Consider the following 17,021-nt stretch of genomic DNA (forward strand, 5'->3'; position numbering starts at 1 on the left):
CGCCCCAGAATCCTAAATAATGAAGCCAGACAATGAACAAAATATAACTTGTCAACTTGTTATCAGGTATCAGATAATCAAATAGCGTAGATGCCATGCGCGCCGCCCTCGAAGACGATTTTTGCGATTCAGGCGCCTTTCGTAGGTATCAATATCCGCTGTTTCTATTATAATATAAGAGTGTTACCTCTCACAATTGGCCTAAAATAAAATATATGAATGCAGTTTTCTGCGCTCCATAACTACATTTTACATATAGGATTATTGCGACCAAAAGTCCTACGTAATGAAGCCAGTGAGTATAACAAAATTCAACTCGCAGGTATCAGATAATCAAAGGCTTTCTTTGATTATATGATACCTGATACGAGTTATGTTTTGTTGTACCCTTCTTACTCTTATACAATTTGTCCTCATATTATATTCATGCCGCTCATTCCACCAGTATGGTTGTTTCTTTCATACCTCCCATTTTACTTCAAACAAGCCAACTGCGATGCCGCACTCAGACCCTCGATCAACTCACTTACATCCTCGCATTTCGGACCAATCAAACCAAAAGCATCCATAAAAACCTCCTCATTTAAAAGTCTCGTTAGATCGATATCTCTATCTTTCTGTTTCTTCCTTTTGCTCGTTATTTCAAAACTCACATAGTTATGTAAGCTGAGCGATTCTTCTTCCAAAACAGTCTAGCTTATGACCCAGGACTGACGTTGAAACCAGTGAGATGTCCAGAAAGGATTCACTTTTACCTCTCACGAACGTAGGTGCCTCCCGTCATTTAGCAAAGTAAGCCCTATAGCGTGGATATATGCTGATAGGGTTTTTCCTGTCCCATCAGATCTCCTATCTTTAATGATTCTTTGTCGAGAGACCAACTTTACATTGGGCTCCTGAAAGAGGATCACGTCATAACTTTCCCTTCGTGCAAGTGTTTCTGCAACGTCGTGAGCGGCCCTCGCCCTTTCCACATTTATTTAAAGGAACTTAGTATTAGATGGTTTTTATCTCTCTAACTTAGCCGTACGATGTCTGATTCCTGGTCCTAGGTGCTTTCATCCACTCTGGTAAGTTTCTCCATTGCTCTTACCATAGCCATATGTCGGAGCTCTCCACCTTCTGTCTACATCTTTTTTCCTCAAGTGAGGACCTCCTTTGCAATGTTGCCTCACCTGGAAGATTCGTCTTGCTCAGGTCACTACCCATGACCGGAGATTGTCTAATCAAAGACCCTCTTCTTCCGAAGATTACAGTCTCCTCTTTCCTCTTTTCCTCTGCGCTGAGTACTTGCCCATTGTTCTCGTCACTACTGATGTAGATGTAGTTGCTGATGTTCCATATCATCTCATTCATAGTTTGTTCCAGCTGCACCACCATTGGTGACTCGTTCCAATGTCTCCGGACTAAACGGGATACTGGGAAACTGAAGTTATATTTTTGTAGCATCTTAATATAATTTACTATTCCCAATAAAAATAGTAAATTAGGTACTTCATGGATTTAAATTAAAATTAAACTTAAAAAAATTCACAAGTAATATTGATTTACTTTTGCATAAAAAGTATGATGTTAAAGCTTAGGAGGGGGGTCTGGCGCCTTTGTTTAGAGATTAGGTAGGCGCCTTTTTTAGAATTTGGGTTGGCGCCTTTTTCATGAGCCAGTCCGGCCCTGCTCTCTTGTTATACAATATACTATAGTTGGTCAAAGCTGTGGTGTATATTTTATATTGTGGTGTATATACTTACGTTTTAAATACTGAATTTAAGTTTTCGCCATCTACACGATAATTGTGAAAGTATCCGAAGTAAAGAAATTAATATTATTAATATAATAGAACGTTAAAATGATTAGCAAAATCTTTAAAAAATCGATTACAATATAATAACTCTTTTGCGTTGTAAATATTAAGCGATAACAATTAAATAATAAATTTAAAAATTACCGGTGAAAGTTGCATGAGTAATCCGCTAGGAGCAACACCAGCGAAGCTCAGAGCGTATAAGCAAATCACATATGATTCATTGAATGCGCTTTGCAATTAAAATCTAGAGTTTAAACAACTAATTAAATTTCGTCAGCCCTAGCTTTTCACCGACCTTCAAGTGACTTTACATCAATTGATTTTGAATTTTGAGTCTATACTTTCCCAAATTTAATAAAATTTGTGATTTTTTTATAACATCTAATCGTTATTTTATTGAAGTCAGGCATAGTGACCGATCAATCTTTATAGTAATAACTTTTCAGTTTCATTTTTAAGTACCTGTAAAAAGGTACTACCTACATAATTAAATTTATTCATGCCTATACACGTGCCTAAAGCAAAATTTTATTATTTATAATTTTCTTTCATACAGCATGACTTGCTCGAAAACCATTTAGATACCTTTTTTTGTAATATCTATAAATTACAAATAATTTTCCCATTTCTATTTTATTCCAATTTCTATCAACAAATTTTGTATGTAATATTTTTTAAAGGCCTATTTCGCCGATTCAAGTTTATATAGGCAACCCAAATTACACGGCGCAAAGTAGTGGGTCAGGATTTAGACAGAATCCACTGACGACAGACAAATGACATTGATATAGAGCGAGGAGTGTCTATTGATCCATAGCGACGGCAAATACTATCAATTTTATATGCCTCTCGAATGTATTATTTGTGTTATTTAATAATGTTTGTACATATAGATACGTAATTATGTTTTTTTACTTGTCTCCTATTTTACTATCGAGGAATCATTATCATCGTCTATGGACAAGACTGTATGGAAAGACCATTTAAAAGGAAAATTTAGAAATACATACTTATTAAAGAGAAAATTGGAGAAAACTAGGCAAGGCAGGATTAACAGCAGCGGAAAAAGCATGTTTAGATCATGTTTACATGGTCGAACAACTAATAGAAAAAAGAATTGCAAAAATAGAGCCGTTCATCTGGCTTATTAGATTTTAAGAAGACTTGTGACACGATACTTAGAACAAAGCTATGGGAAGCAATGGAAGACTTCGAAAAGCAGTAAAATCAGTCTACAACAATACTGCCGTGCTTAGCGAAAACGCCGTATCTGCAAAAATCTGAAAAAATTAGATTTATACATTTTTCTAACCCAAATGTGCATATCTATCTTATTTGCTTACTAAAAATGACGTAAGTTAAGCCAAAATACATTAAACACAACGCATTTTATGCCGTATCTGCAAAAATGTTCATGGATACTTAGAATAAATGCGTCATCTGAAAAATACTTAGAAAAAACGCCGTATTTAAAGATCACTTGCCGCGTTTATCCTAAGCAGGCACTAGATGCGGCGTTCTGCCTAAGCATTTGACAGATTTTTACAGCATGTGAAAAATTTTTAATAAGGTTAGTTTGTTCCCATTTTTCAACGTGAACGGTTGTTTGATATAATTTTTTAAATATGTCAAATAGAAAATAGAACAAAGTTAATACTGCAGAAGGCTATTTTTTCTTTATCAATAGAAAATCTAAACACATATGTTTGAGTTGGTGATCAAGAAATAATGGGAGGTATAGCGGAGTTTCCTATGTGTATGAATATTGTTGTTGATGCGACATTGTATTATTACGTTACATCAGGCATTTTAAACAGTGCAAATTTTATAAAGTTTGTTAGAAATAGTAATTTTGGTACGAAGTATTTTGATCGCCGTACGTCGTAGAATTTCCAAATAAAAAATGTGTTATAAAAGTACATAGTTAAATCAATGTATAATAATTAATAATTAAAAATAAACTTGATCGTAAATGTTAATCGTTTCTGGAATGTTTTTAATTTTAAAATTTAAGAAACGCCCCTTAGCGGCAAACTTATTAATTCCAAAATTATTTCCAACACTTTTTTTATCCATTTTCATGACACACTTTTATAAAAAATGTTTTTTATTCTCCTTTTTCATCGTTATATTGTATTTATTATACAGTAGACTCCCTCTATAACGAGAACTTAAATGGCAGACTAATTACCTCGTTATACGCGGATCTCGTTATATCAGACAACAATTATATTATGCATACATACCTATATCGTTGCCTAAAATATTAACTTTCTATTATATAGTGATGCCATTCGGAGCAATATAAGTTGCTAAATATTGTTTCTTCGACAATAACGCTTCGCCATCATAAATTATAAATTTTTTTACAATATTCAGTATCGGCCAATAAATAAACAGAACAGGAAGAACTTTATTATAGGTAGGCGTGGATTTTTATTAAAGCACTACCCTCGATATCTTCAGTGAAGTCAGCCTTAACAGAAAACAGTGGAGGCATGCTGTCGAGTCGGCTAAAACCCACGAAGGGTTGTAACGCCACGGAGTATTAATTAAGTACTACCCTGGAGAACTGCACAGATGTTGGGAATTTATGTATACAGGTAGGTAGTTGGAGCCATTACAGCGCTAAAAATAGATAAAGAATAATAAAGATACATATTTTACGATTTCATTTTTCCTCGTTATAGAAATGTTCAGTTCAATAGGAATTTTATGGGACATCTAGTGTACCTCGTTATAAGAGAAACCTGGTAATAACCGTATTCGTTATAGAGAGAGCCTACTGTATTATAAAATAAGAAAAAGCTTAGCGCAAACGCAGTACTGCATTCTTCCTAAGGAGGAAGAAGTTAATTTTTATGTAGTATACTTAGAAAGAACGCAGTAACATGAGTTTTTAGAGTAAATAAAATATATTTTGCCAATCTTATGTATAAATATGAATTCTATGATATTTATTATGTATATAAAGTAGAAAACAAAAAAAAATTCTAAATAGTTTTCAACGGCTAGACATTTAAACAAAAACCGATTTTACTCAAATTCGATCTCTCTGCAGATACGGCGTTTTTCCTAAGGACGGCAGAATAACAAAGTATGTAGCTATCAAAACGGACAATAGAATATGCAGTTCATTTAAGACGACGAGACAAAGGGATTGCTACATTGCTGCTTCACATCCCCTATTCTGTTCAAAATATTCCTGGAAAAAACCCTGAAACCATGAAAAAGAAAGTGCGAAGGAATGGAACGAATATCTATACTTATACCTTAAGTTTTGATCACACCAAATAGTGATCGCACAAGACTAAGCCCAGATAACAATATAAACTTGTTTCAAACTTGCAACAAGTTTGATACATCAAACATGAAAGCTTGCTGTAGGTTTGCCATGGCAACTTTGCAAACTTGCAGCAAGGTTAAATCAAACTTGCTAGTTGGTGTGTGACAAGCTTGCATGAAGTTTGTTTTTTCATACTTGATAGAAACTTGATATAACAAACTTTCTGAAGGTTTGTTTTTGTTTTGTTGCATGAAGTTTGTTTTTTCAAACTTGATACAAACTTGCTTAAGGTTTGTTTTGAGATACTAGCCACAATTTGAATAAAACAATGTGAATAAAAAATACAATACCATTTTATATAACTATTTATTAACCACTCGACTAAAATACAATATTTTGTATAAAATTATTCATTGGAACTTACATTAAACAGCCTAGCTTCAGATTCCGATGCTTGGTTTTGTCTATCAGCTCTGAAACAAAGAGAAATTGTTAAAAACTCTTGCTGTGTGAACAGAATTAATCTATGTTATTAAAAGAGGTAAAAAGATGTTAAAGTAACAATTTTACAATAAAACCTAAAATTTATTCCTAATATCTATTTTATAATATATAATTTATTTTAAATAGTATGTGAGTACAGTTAGAAGCTACAAAAAAACATAAAAAGACTTACCTCTACCTCAATGCCACCAGAGTTGACCAGAGCAAAATGAGAAGGTACTAATCTGTAGTGCAGTAAGCATGCAGTTTGGTCTTTTAACAATGAAGAAAATAGGCTTCAGCTTAGTAATAATAATTAAGGTAATAGTCTCGGAGAATTGTACGGAAAATTTAAGTTGTAAAAAACTTGAAGAAAAATATCAACATAACCACAAACCACAACAACAAACTATCACCGTCACCGGCGTACAACATAGATAAGGTATATATAAGTAGAATAGATAGGCAACTCTTTTATACGTAAAATTGCAATGTATACAGCGCCCTCTGTCCGGTTTAGTCATGAACTAAATGGACAATGGCGGGAATTTTAAACGTTCAAATAAGCTTTGTTGCTAATTATTGTAGTAAAACAAGATTCTATAACATAATGCAAATTATAAAAATAATCGACAATTGTTTCTTACATTAGCGATTATTTTTTGTAATTTGCATTACATTATGGAGTCTTTTACTGCAATTATAAATATAATTCATACAATAGGAAAGGTAGAAAAACAAAATTCAAAAATTAAAATATTTATTTAAAAAATTAACGGCACAATTTACAAGAAAGTACCAAAATTAAAGCTCATAATAAAATTAAAATATTTCCAGTATCTTTTTGTAACATTGCCGAGTTTATAAACACATCAATCCTGACATTAAGGCAGCGCCGAAATTAACACAAAATTTTTAAATTACATGGATGCAAAGTAACCCAAAAGAATATTCCTTACTTCTCAGTCCTGTTTGGTACACAACATTTAAACACCATTGATTCAAAAATTTGCACATAAACTGAATATTTTACTTTATAGTAAGAGAACAAAAGTCTTTGTTATATATAGCTAATCTATAAGTAAAAAGTAAAAAAACAATTTAATAAAACAAATCCAAACACGTGTGTAAACAAACAACGATGTCATCAGATGCCAATGACAAGACAAAATAAAATGACATTTCTTCACAGCGTTGCCACATTTTATTTAGAAAATCTACTGTAGGTCTGTAATTTTAGCTAAAATCTACTAAATCAAAAACTAAAATATACTATAAAACTTTATTAACGTATTTGTATATAATTTAGGACTTTTTATAATAAAAACAACAGCTGACTAACTAGAAATTAATATAATATGAATATTTGTAAAAAAACCAAACTTTTTTAGATTTTAACTGGAAAAAAACTATAATTAATTTTTATCAGTTTCATATGTAATATTTGTATATAATATTTTGTCATCCACTGATTTCTGCACGTCGGGATCAAATTCTTCACACAATTCTTTCGTATTTTACATTGGAAACACGTAAACACAACATTTTTTGTTTTGCAAAGTTACATATGCTTAGATATTTTAGTTTTCCATCGTTAGCTTCTAAAGACCGCGTCCCACCATCAAATAATTTGATCAAACAGTTTGAGCAAACTCCGGAAGTACGTCAAAGTGACGTCACAATTGCAGTTTTTTGAAATTCTAAAAATCTGTGCTCTCATTATCAGTCTAGTTTGATCAAATGTTTTGTATTGAGTTGTCTACAGGCCGCGTCCCACCATCAAATAATTTTATCAAACTGGTTTGAGCAAACTGAAAGTGACAGTTAGTGACGTCACATCCTGAGTGTTCATTGTGGATAATAATGAAAAATTTTAATTTTAAATAAAGTACAAACAAGTTAGACAACTCAATACAAAAAATTTGATCAAACTAGACTGATAGTGAGAGCACAGATTTTTAGAATTTCAAAAAAACTGCAATTGTGACGTCACTTTGACGTACTTCCGGAGTTTGCTCAAACTGTTTGATCAAATTATTTGATGGTGAGACGAGGCCTTCACTTGTTTGTACTTTATTTAAAACTAAAATTTTTCATTATTATCCACAATGAACACTCAGGATGTGACGTCACTATCTGTCACTTTCAGTTTGCTCAAACCAGTTTGATCAAATTATTTGATGGTGGGACGCGGTCTTAATAGGCTCACCGAATGCCATAACTCTTCAATAACACCTGATATACTGCTTGCACTGCTACTTGCACCAGAATCTGCAACTTGAAACTGCACCAGAATCCAGTTTCATTTCTCTGTAAAAATTCATCATCTACGTCCTGAATCTTATTTTCGGTAATGACATTGGGAAATTGTAACAAAATGTCTGAAAACTAATTTAGAAATGGGGTAAATACTATAAAAAGCAAATTTTATTTCAGTCATAACAAAATGTTGAAATATACCAAAAATTTACTAAAAAATATTGCCTATATACTAGAATTTTTTAAACAATATCAAAAATCTACCAAAAAAGTAGAAATCTACTAAATGTGGCAACGCTGTTGCAGTTTCTGCAGATGCGATGACATGCGCATTTGGAAAAGTCTTTAGTGGCGCCACCTTTCCAGTTTAGTCAAGAATTAAAGAGAATGAATCGTAATTGCCATTAAGGATAACAGTGCATGGCGTACAGTACGCGTAGCAGATTATTTTTCCCGTGTTGCCAGCCATCGAGTAAGCTTTTTCCCTCAACTTACCTTCCCTCAAATTCTCACTTTTATGAAAAAATTCGCTCCTATTTACAAAATTTGCGAAGATATGTTGAATTATTTTCAAATATTTTTGATTTTTTTAAATATTGGGCAATTTGGACTGGAGCAAAAATTCAATTTTGAGATAACTTTTTCAATTGTATGTTGAAAATTCTCGCAAACACAGAAATTTCCCTCCGGGTGGCAACACTTTCGTTGTCGTGGGCGGGATATCAGTCGGGGCGCCGAACGAAAACCGAATCGAAGTGGGCTGTGCAAAGCTAAGCTTGAAGCAAAGTTGCTACAAACTTGAATAATCATCTTTGTCATAACAATATTGCAGCAAACTTGTCACAAACTTGCCTCGTCATATTTGACGCAGCAATGAAAAATCAAAGAAGAATCAAACTTGCCACAAAAGTGTACATGCTATCTGGGAGATGGCTTCAGTTTTATGATGAGAAAACTAGAACAGAGAGATACAAAGAATGGGATGGAAATTTAAATCTAAAGAACACTGAATACATAATAATGGAGAATAAAGAAATAAAACAGCTGGAAATAGACGAAGGTAAATACATCAAAGGAACAGACAAGTACAAGTATTTTAGGTTTCATAATATCAAACAATAGCAAATCTTTCACTCTATATGTATAGCAAATTATGCAAAAATACAAAGATTGCGCTGGGCATGTCACTTTATAAGAATAGATAACGACAGAGCACCTAGTAGAACGCTTAGCGGAACTATGGTGGGATGTAGGCCAGTATAGAAAGATAAAGGAAGAGGTGGATAGGGATAGACGAAGTGAGAACCGATTGAATGTTAAAGCAGGGCCGGATTTAAGGGGTGGCAGACTGGGCAGCTTCCCGGGCCCTCACATTCCTGGGGCCCCCACAAAGCTCCAAAGTTAAAAAAATTAGCACATTATTCACATATAATCATTTTTGTCAATCAATTAACTCTGATAATTCGTTACATGGAAGGTTTCACTCCTGTTGAAATGTTTCTCATATTTTTGCCAAATCACGGTCATAAAGCAGAAGAGAAGATATATTTAATTCTCTAATGATATTCTTGCAAGAAGATGATATCGATTTGAAAAACGACAGAATGAGTATGAGTGGAAAATACAATGGTGTTCAGCCTAAAATCAGATAACATAATATCTTGGCGTTGTGGATTCCGTGTGCCGACCACTCTCTAAATTTAGTTGCAAAAGCTGCAGCTGAGTGTTGTCCTGCTGCCATAGCATTCTTTGATTTCTTAGAAGGACAATATGAACTATATGTATTTTTTACTTCCTTTACATTAGATAAAACGTGTTAATCGAAAGTTTAAAAGCGGCATCTTTAAGCGAGAGCAACGCCGACCTCGGCAGAAATTGTTTCTAGAAGAGTAAATACTACTAGATAGTTATCTAGAAGTGACGCCGCAAAAGCACTAGTTAAAGGTTTATCAGATTAAAGGAGCCTTATCCAAAATTTCAGAAGACGATGACCCACATAACAATGATGTTCGCATCATGTTCAAAGCATATACTACCAACATTCGTCGGAGTATATTCTTTTTAGTATATGCGTAGTACAAGCGTAGCATGTACCATAAAAAACATTCTAAATTTCATGTTCTTTGCATATACTTTAAGGAATATTCTCGTACCGAATATACTGAGTACATTCGTGTAAGTAGTATCTCGGAATATTCAAAAAAGTTTATTCTTAGAATATACCTTTATCGAATATTCCATAAAAGTATATACTTGACACATACTTATAAGTACTTTTAAAAAATCTTAAAAGGAATATGTGATGGATAAGAAGAAGAATGTTAGCCTATAGATTATAAACTTCGTTATGAATAATTAATAAAATTTAAAAATTTATGTAGGCAGTACTATTGAACTACCGAATTCATTATTTAAAATTGTTTTTAATTGTATGGTAAAATGTTTAAAAATTAATTGTATTAACGAAAAAGGAGAAACTCTCGTTTCGCTTTCATCATTGAAATGCATTTACTATTTTGATTTAATAAGTTTATCATGAGTATTCTTAGAATTTTATTTTTACATGGAATTGACAAAGCTGAGCCAAAACCCACAAACAATGAGGAAACGACCGCTGCATACCTGCATAAGGGGTAAGGGGTTGGGAACAAAGGCAAAATACAAAATATGAAAAACAGTTAGGCATTTGGCATTTGTATCTACAGTCAACACTATCACTGTCTATGCGGGACTCGGGACTGTGGGATGTGTATTTTGGTCTGTGCTGTGTTATGAGGAAGACCCAGTATTTCTACAAGGAATAGGAACATGCATAATTAACCTTTTTATTTTGTTTGCGGTCAACTTACAAATAAAAAATTCATTTTGGTACTTCAATATTACTTAAATAGTAAGTATGTATATAGGTACATATAAACAAAATATAAATTTTAGTTATTTACATACATATTTTACATAATATGTATTTGGGTATTATAGGTATTTATATATTCAGCATTTTTATTTTTATATGCAAATAAACTAAATATATATATACCTACTTACCTATATAATATTTATATAACTAACTAAAATTTATATATTTCATATTTACTTTTTAAGTAATATTGTAGAATGTACAAACTGCATTCCCATATGTAATATGTAATAAATGTAGTAGAAAGTAGAACCTAGGATGGAGATTCGGTGATGCTGAAAACATACTTCTGAGCAATATATAGCACTTCCTTGGAATATTCTTCCCATATACTAAAAAGTACATTCTTCCTATATACTAAAAAGATGTGCCGTAGTACATTCTAAGTATATAAATAGAAGGTTTACAGCACCTCCTTAGAATGTTCTAAAACGGATATTCTTGGTATATACTGAAAAGAAGTGCGGTAGTACATTCTAAGTATATACATAGAACGTTTAAGTACTGTAATGTAGTATATACTCAGCATCTGCTCTGCACATTCCCAATGGTAATTACGCATATTCTCAGCATATACTTTTTCTGAAAAGTATGTTCTATGAATATACTAAGAACATGAAATTGTTATGTGGGGAGCAACAATTTGAAGCTCGTAGCCGTACTGGAAACAGGAATATTTGTAATATTTTGGAATGAAACCTTAGAGAGGGCAAACAACACAAGTCGTATTCTCCAAGATGATAATATTGACCTTAATCACAGTATAAAGAGGGACCGTAGAATCACTCTCCGAAAAATTGGAAGTAAAATCTGTAGTCGCGCATGGCGACCGCGCAATGTTCTTAGTCGCTTTTGCCCCACTCTCGCATTGCTTGTCACATAGAAACGTACGGGTTTTAACAGGGAAAACCCGCATCCACCACTGGTGAATTACCAATTGCGTACTGCCGGTATTACTTCTTGAGATTAAAGCGCCGACAGAGGAGTGATTTTACTGTGGAACCTCTCTATACTGTGCCTTAATTCAGGAGTGGTGGCACTTAGATCACATAAAGAATTTTTATTATACATTGCTTGTTACAGTAAAATATTCAAAATAAACATAGTAAAATGTATGGTTAAAGTCAGGGTACCTTTCGAGATTTTCGAAGATATATATAAAAATATATATTTCGAGATATATAAAAATATATTTATAAAAATAGATCAATATTTTTTTTCTAATTTCTAAAAGGGAAAACCCTGTAGTTTGGCTGTATACTGTATACCATAGTTATAACAACATTTTTTTAATGGTAGAAGGTAGGGCGTAGGGCCCCACACCAATTCTGCCCAGGGGCCCCCACTGCCTTAAATCCGGCTCTGTGTTAAAGACATATTGAGGGTGGACAACTGGAGGAGAGCAGCCAGAGACAGAGATACTTGGAGGTGGATCCTGGGGGAGGCCAGGGCCTGACTTGGGCTGTATCGCTATAGGAGAGAGAATATCAAACAAAGGAACAACCAAAGAAGATTAAAAATAAGTACTGTGGGATAAGAACATCAGTATAAATATAAAAAGAAGAATATATAATACTATGATAAAAAAGAAAACCAAAAACAAAATAAGAGCAACAGAGGTGGAATTCCTAAGGAGAAGCTGGAGGCTGCAGAGAGTAGGTACCTAACAAGAATAGATAGAATAAATAACAAAGAGATTAAGAAAAGAATGGGAATAAACTCAGATATACTAGACTACATCGGACAGAAGAGATCAACCTGGTATGGACATGTCAGAAGAGCAGGCCAAAATCGTTGGATAAATAGAATAACAGAGTGGAGCCCGATAGGAAGAAGGAAGAGAGGCAGACCGCGAAGATCTTTCAGAGATGAAGTGGACGAAGCAATAGAAAAAAGAAATCTGCAGGAAGGGGACCGGCAAAACAGAAAGAACTGGAGAGAACGGTTGAGTGAAGGAATCAGGGCCGGATTTAAGAGGTGGCAGGCTGGGCAGCTGCCCGGGGCCCCCACAAAGCCCCAAACATAAGAGGTTCATTTAAACAGATATTGGCAGGAGATACAGAAACTCGACAATGTATGACAAGTATAAAATGAAGGAGCGTAGGAGTGATAATATAATACATTGTTCATGGTTATGTTTTTCACCTTCCACCGGGTGAGTGTATTGCTTCGTTTGTAAATTCTTATCTAGTGTTCGTACACATTTTAGCCACAGAGGATTTTGTGATTGGAAACATGCAGATAGTAGGCTTATAGATCACGAAATGTCTAAAGCACATGAAAGAATTGGGCGTATTGATACTGAAATAGCAAAACAGGCCGAAGAAATAAAGAATTATTGGAAAATGGTAACTCAAAGAATAATTTTAGTGTTATGAAATTTATTTGTGAACAAGATTTAGCATTTCGCAGCGAAAATGAGTTTTCGAATTCATCACAAAATGAAAATTATTTGGGAATACTCCTGTTATTAGCTGAATATGATTAATTTTTGAAGCACCATATTAATAAATATTGAAATCCTGGAAGCGGACATGTCAACTATCTTTCATCAACTATATGTGAGGAAATTGTACATCCGATGGGTATGTATTAAATGAAATATTTTCAAGGATTAAGAAGTCAAAATATTATTCAGTTCATATCACTCAATTAACAATCAATTTCTTAGAATAATTTCTTAAAATTTCTTGTATTTTTCACTTCCTCTACATATAGATACAACTTAACAGAATGTTTAAAAGCTGCGTCTTTAAGCGACAGCAACCAGGGCCCCGCAACCGGGCGTGCAACGCGTGCGGCGCACGCGGGCGTAACCCCAAAGGGGCGCCAAACCGAAGGTTTGGTAAATAAGAAATATTTATTTTAAATGAGATAATCATTTTTTATGTACAGTTTTAATTATTTCATGAACAGCTAGAGAAATCTCAAAAATCAAATATTGTATTATTACTGAAAAATAATTATTTCCGTCCTGAAATGTTGAACTTACTCCGTCAAAAATATATTACATTTTGTTGTTCCTTCCTAATTTTTTTCTTTGAAGTAGATTGAATTACGCTTGGCATACCATCCAATCGATTTTGTGTTGTAAACTAAAGCGACACTCAAAATAGTCAAATAAATATCAAATCACACTCCCTGACGAGTAGAAACATAAATTAACACCCATAAAACGCAACTTAGCAGTTTTACTCCAACAAAAACACAACTTGCTGGATCAAGCAGTTTTACTCATATAAAGTGAATCTTTTAAATACTCGAATTTATGATAATTACCCTTAAGTAAACAAATACTCTATGAATTATGATTATGTATTTGACTTGAGTATCTTTTCCCTTCTCGTCTATGCGGTTATAAGGCACAAACATTATTTACTGTTACTGGGGAACGGGTGGTTTCCTGCAGTGAAAGGTTTAAAATTTTATTTTATGTATATTGGTGTTAATAATGTAACAAAAGAGAAATCTTGGCCGACCGCCGTATAACAGTAAACACCTCGAGAATGACGTCATCGAATGATCTAGGCCTCGGCGGAAAGGAGGAGGAACTTCTCGAACGTACGACCCGTAGGCGGAACACGCTGATAGCTAGAGATGGGCGTCGATTGTTCCAGAATAACAACTGGGTATAAATACGGGCATATTTGTAAATACAGTTTAGTCTTAAGCTAAAGTTTGTAAAGTAAACTTGTATAAATAAATAATAAAGTCGTATATAAATACCCGAACGCTCGTTTATTACAGTTGGTGTCAGGTGTGGGGTATTTATATACGACTTTATTATTTATTTATACAAGTTTACTTTACAAACTTTAGCTTAAGACTAAACTTTATTTACAAATATGCCCGTATTTATACCCAGTTGTTATTCTGGAACAATCGACGCCCATCTCTAGCTATCAGCGTGTTCCGCCTACGGGTCGTACGTTCGAGAAGTTCCTCCTCCTTTCCGCCGAGGCCTAGATCATTCGATGACGTCATTCTCGAGGTGTTTACTGTTATACGGCGGTCGGCCAAGATTTCTCTTTTGTTACAATAATTACCTACGACTATTATTGCAATATCCGTTGGGTATTTATTATTAATTTTACGGAAAAAATTTATTCTTAACAGCATAAAGTGCTTTGCACAGTCTCAATGCAACCATTTGCATAGTCTTAGTCTAAAAACTAAAATGCAACCAAATAAAAAATTGTACCTTAAGGGTACCTTATATTTCACAATATCGAAAATTATTATTATGAAAAGTTTTTTGGAATTAATTAAAAACTATGTTTTAATATGCAATTACATTCTTTTATTATAATTTTTTTTCTCAAATTACAGATACCCAAAGTAATTTTCATTTATTACGAGTAATGCGATAACTCTTTTATTGTTATTGATTAATTAATAATAATAATAAATATCACATTATTTGTAATAACTGAAAAGGGCTAATTATTAATAATAAAAGACTTATCACAATATTTCTAATAAATGAAAAGGGCGTTGTTGAAAAGTACAATTTTAATGTACGATAAGAAGTTCTTTCTAAAAAGCTTTGCATGGTCTAAAATCTTAGATGTAACCATCAAATCCTATCAATTTTTTTCAATTTTATACGAGATATATGTAAAAAATATGAGTTTCGATCAAAAGTAAAGTGCCTTTCTAGATCACAATATATTTCAATTAGAAGGATGTAATTGCATATTGCATATAGAAACATAGTTTTTAATGCTGAACAACTTTTCACAATAACTTTTCAATATTGTGAAAACTAAACGTACCTACTTTGCTCTTGACCGAAATTCATATTTTTTGACATACCTCGTAGAAATTCATAAAATTTAATATTTGATGGTTGCATTTTAAGTTCTAGAAAAGAACTTTTTATGAAGAATAACTTTTTCTCGTAAAATTAATAATAAAACAGTCTCCCATATGGTTCCTAGTTATGTACACACCCTGTATAAAATTTGTTTAAAAACTTTGAAATGACAAAATATTATTGTTTATTTAGTTTAATGTATATTTTTAATTTAATATGCAGGGTGCTTCATTAATGTTGCAAAAAATTTAAGGGGAAAGGCGCCTGTCAAAATTTTCAATGTGTTTTTAGTATTCATTTTTTTCGAATCCTGAAAAAAGTAATAAGTGTTTTAAAAAAATTTAAACGCAGAATGAAAGGTAACGTTATTGCCTTGAGCCGACAGTCCCTTAAAATAAATAAAAAGTTTCTTTTAAATGAAATATTTGCAATTAATAAAAATCACACTAAATTTTCTCTTTAATTTTCACCCCTGTAACTTATTAAAATAAACATTATAGAAGTTTTCAGGGACTTTCGGCCTCAGTGATAATGTAGTCTTTCATTCTGGGTTTAAATTTTTCAAAAATATTTATTAGTTTTATATGTATAGTAGATTTAAAGGGCGCCAAAATATGTACCGCACGCGGGCGCCAATCAGCCTTGCGGGGGCCCTGACAGCAACGCAGACCGTGGCAAAAATATTATTGTTTCTAAAAGAGCAAATACCACTAGATGAATATGGAGGTAATGCCGCAAAAGGACTAGTGTTAAAGGTTATAATCAGATTAAAGGAGCATTATCCAAAATTTCGGAAGACTATGAGCAACAATTTAAAACTCATAGCATTGCAATTACTTAGTTTGTACCTATAATCGAATGTGTTTACTAGAAACAGAGAAGATATTAGGGAGGACAAACAGCACAAGTCGTATTCTTCAAGATCTAAATATTGACCTTAATTCAGGAGTGGTAGCACTTAGAACACTTAAATAAATTATACAGTCAAGACGTGACAATTTCGAAAGTTATGAAAACATCGGAGAAGTTTAGAACTCAAAATTTCAGTCACTTCATTACCTCTTTAAGTCATAGGCTTTCTGCATATGAATCCATTCATTCCAATTTTGGATTTTTACATCATTTGGGAAAATTGGAAAATTTAACTCTCAATGAAATTTAAGCTCACTCACCAACATTATCATCAAATTACCAACATTTATAGCAATGATTTAAATGAAAACTTATGTGTCCATCTAGTACACTTTGTAAGATTCTTCAATTCATTTAAAGAGGAAATTAGCTCATCAAATATAAGCAAAGAACTTCAAATGTACCAACTGCTAAAAGAAAAGAATACCTATGAATGATGCTTTTCCAAATTTTGAGGTGACACTTTGTTTATATTTACATGTAATGCTAACTAACTGCAGTGGTTAGAGATCATTCTCAAAATTTAAGTTAATTAAAAATCGAC

This window comes from Diabrotica virgifera, chromosome 4, assembly GCF_917563875.1.
Source record: "Diabrotica virgifera virgifera chromosome 4, PGI_DIABVI_V3a".
In the NCBI taxonomy this organism is placed as follows: domain Eukaryota; kingdom Metazoa; phylum Arthropoda; class Insecta; order Coleoptera; family Chrysomelidae; genus Diabrotica; species Diabrotica virgifera.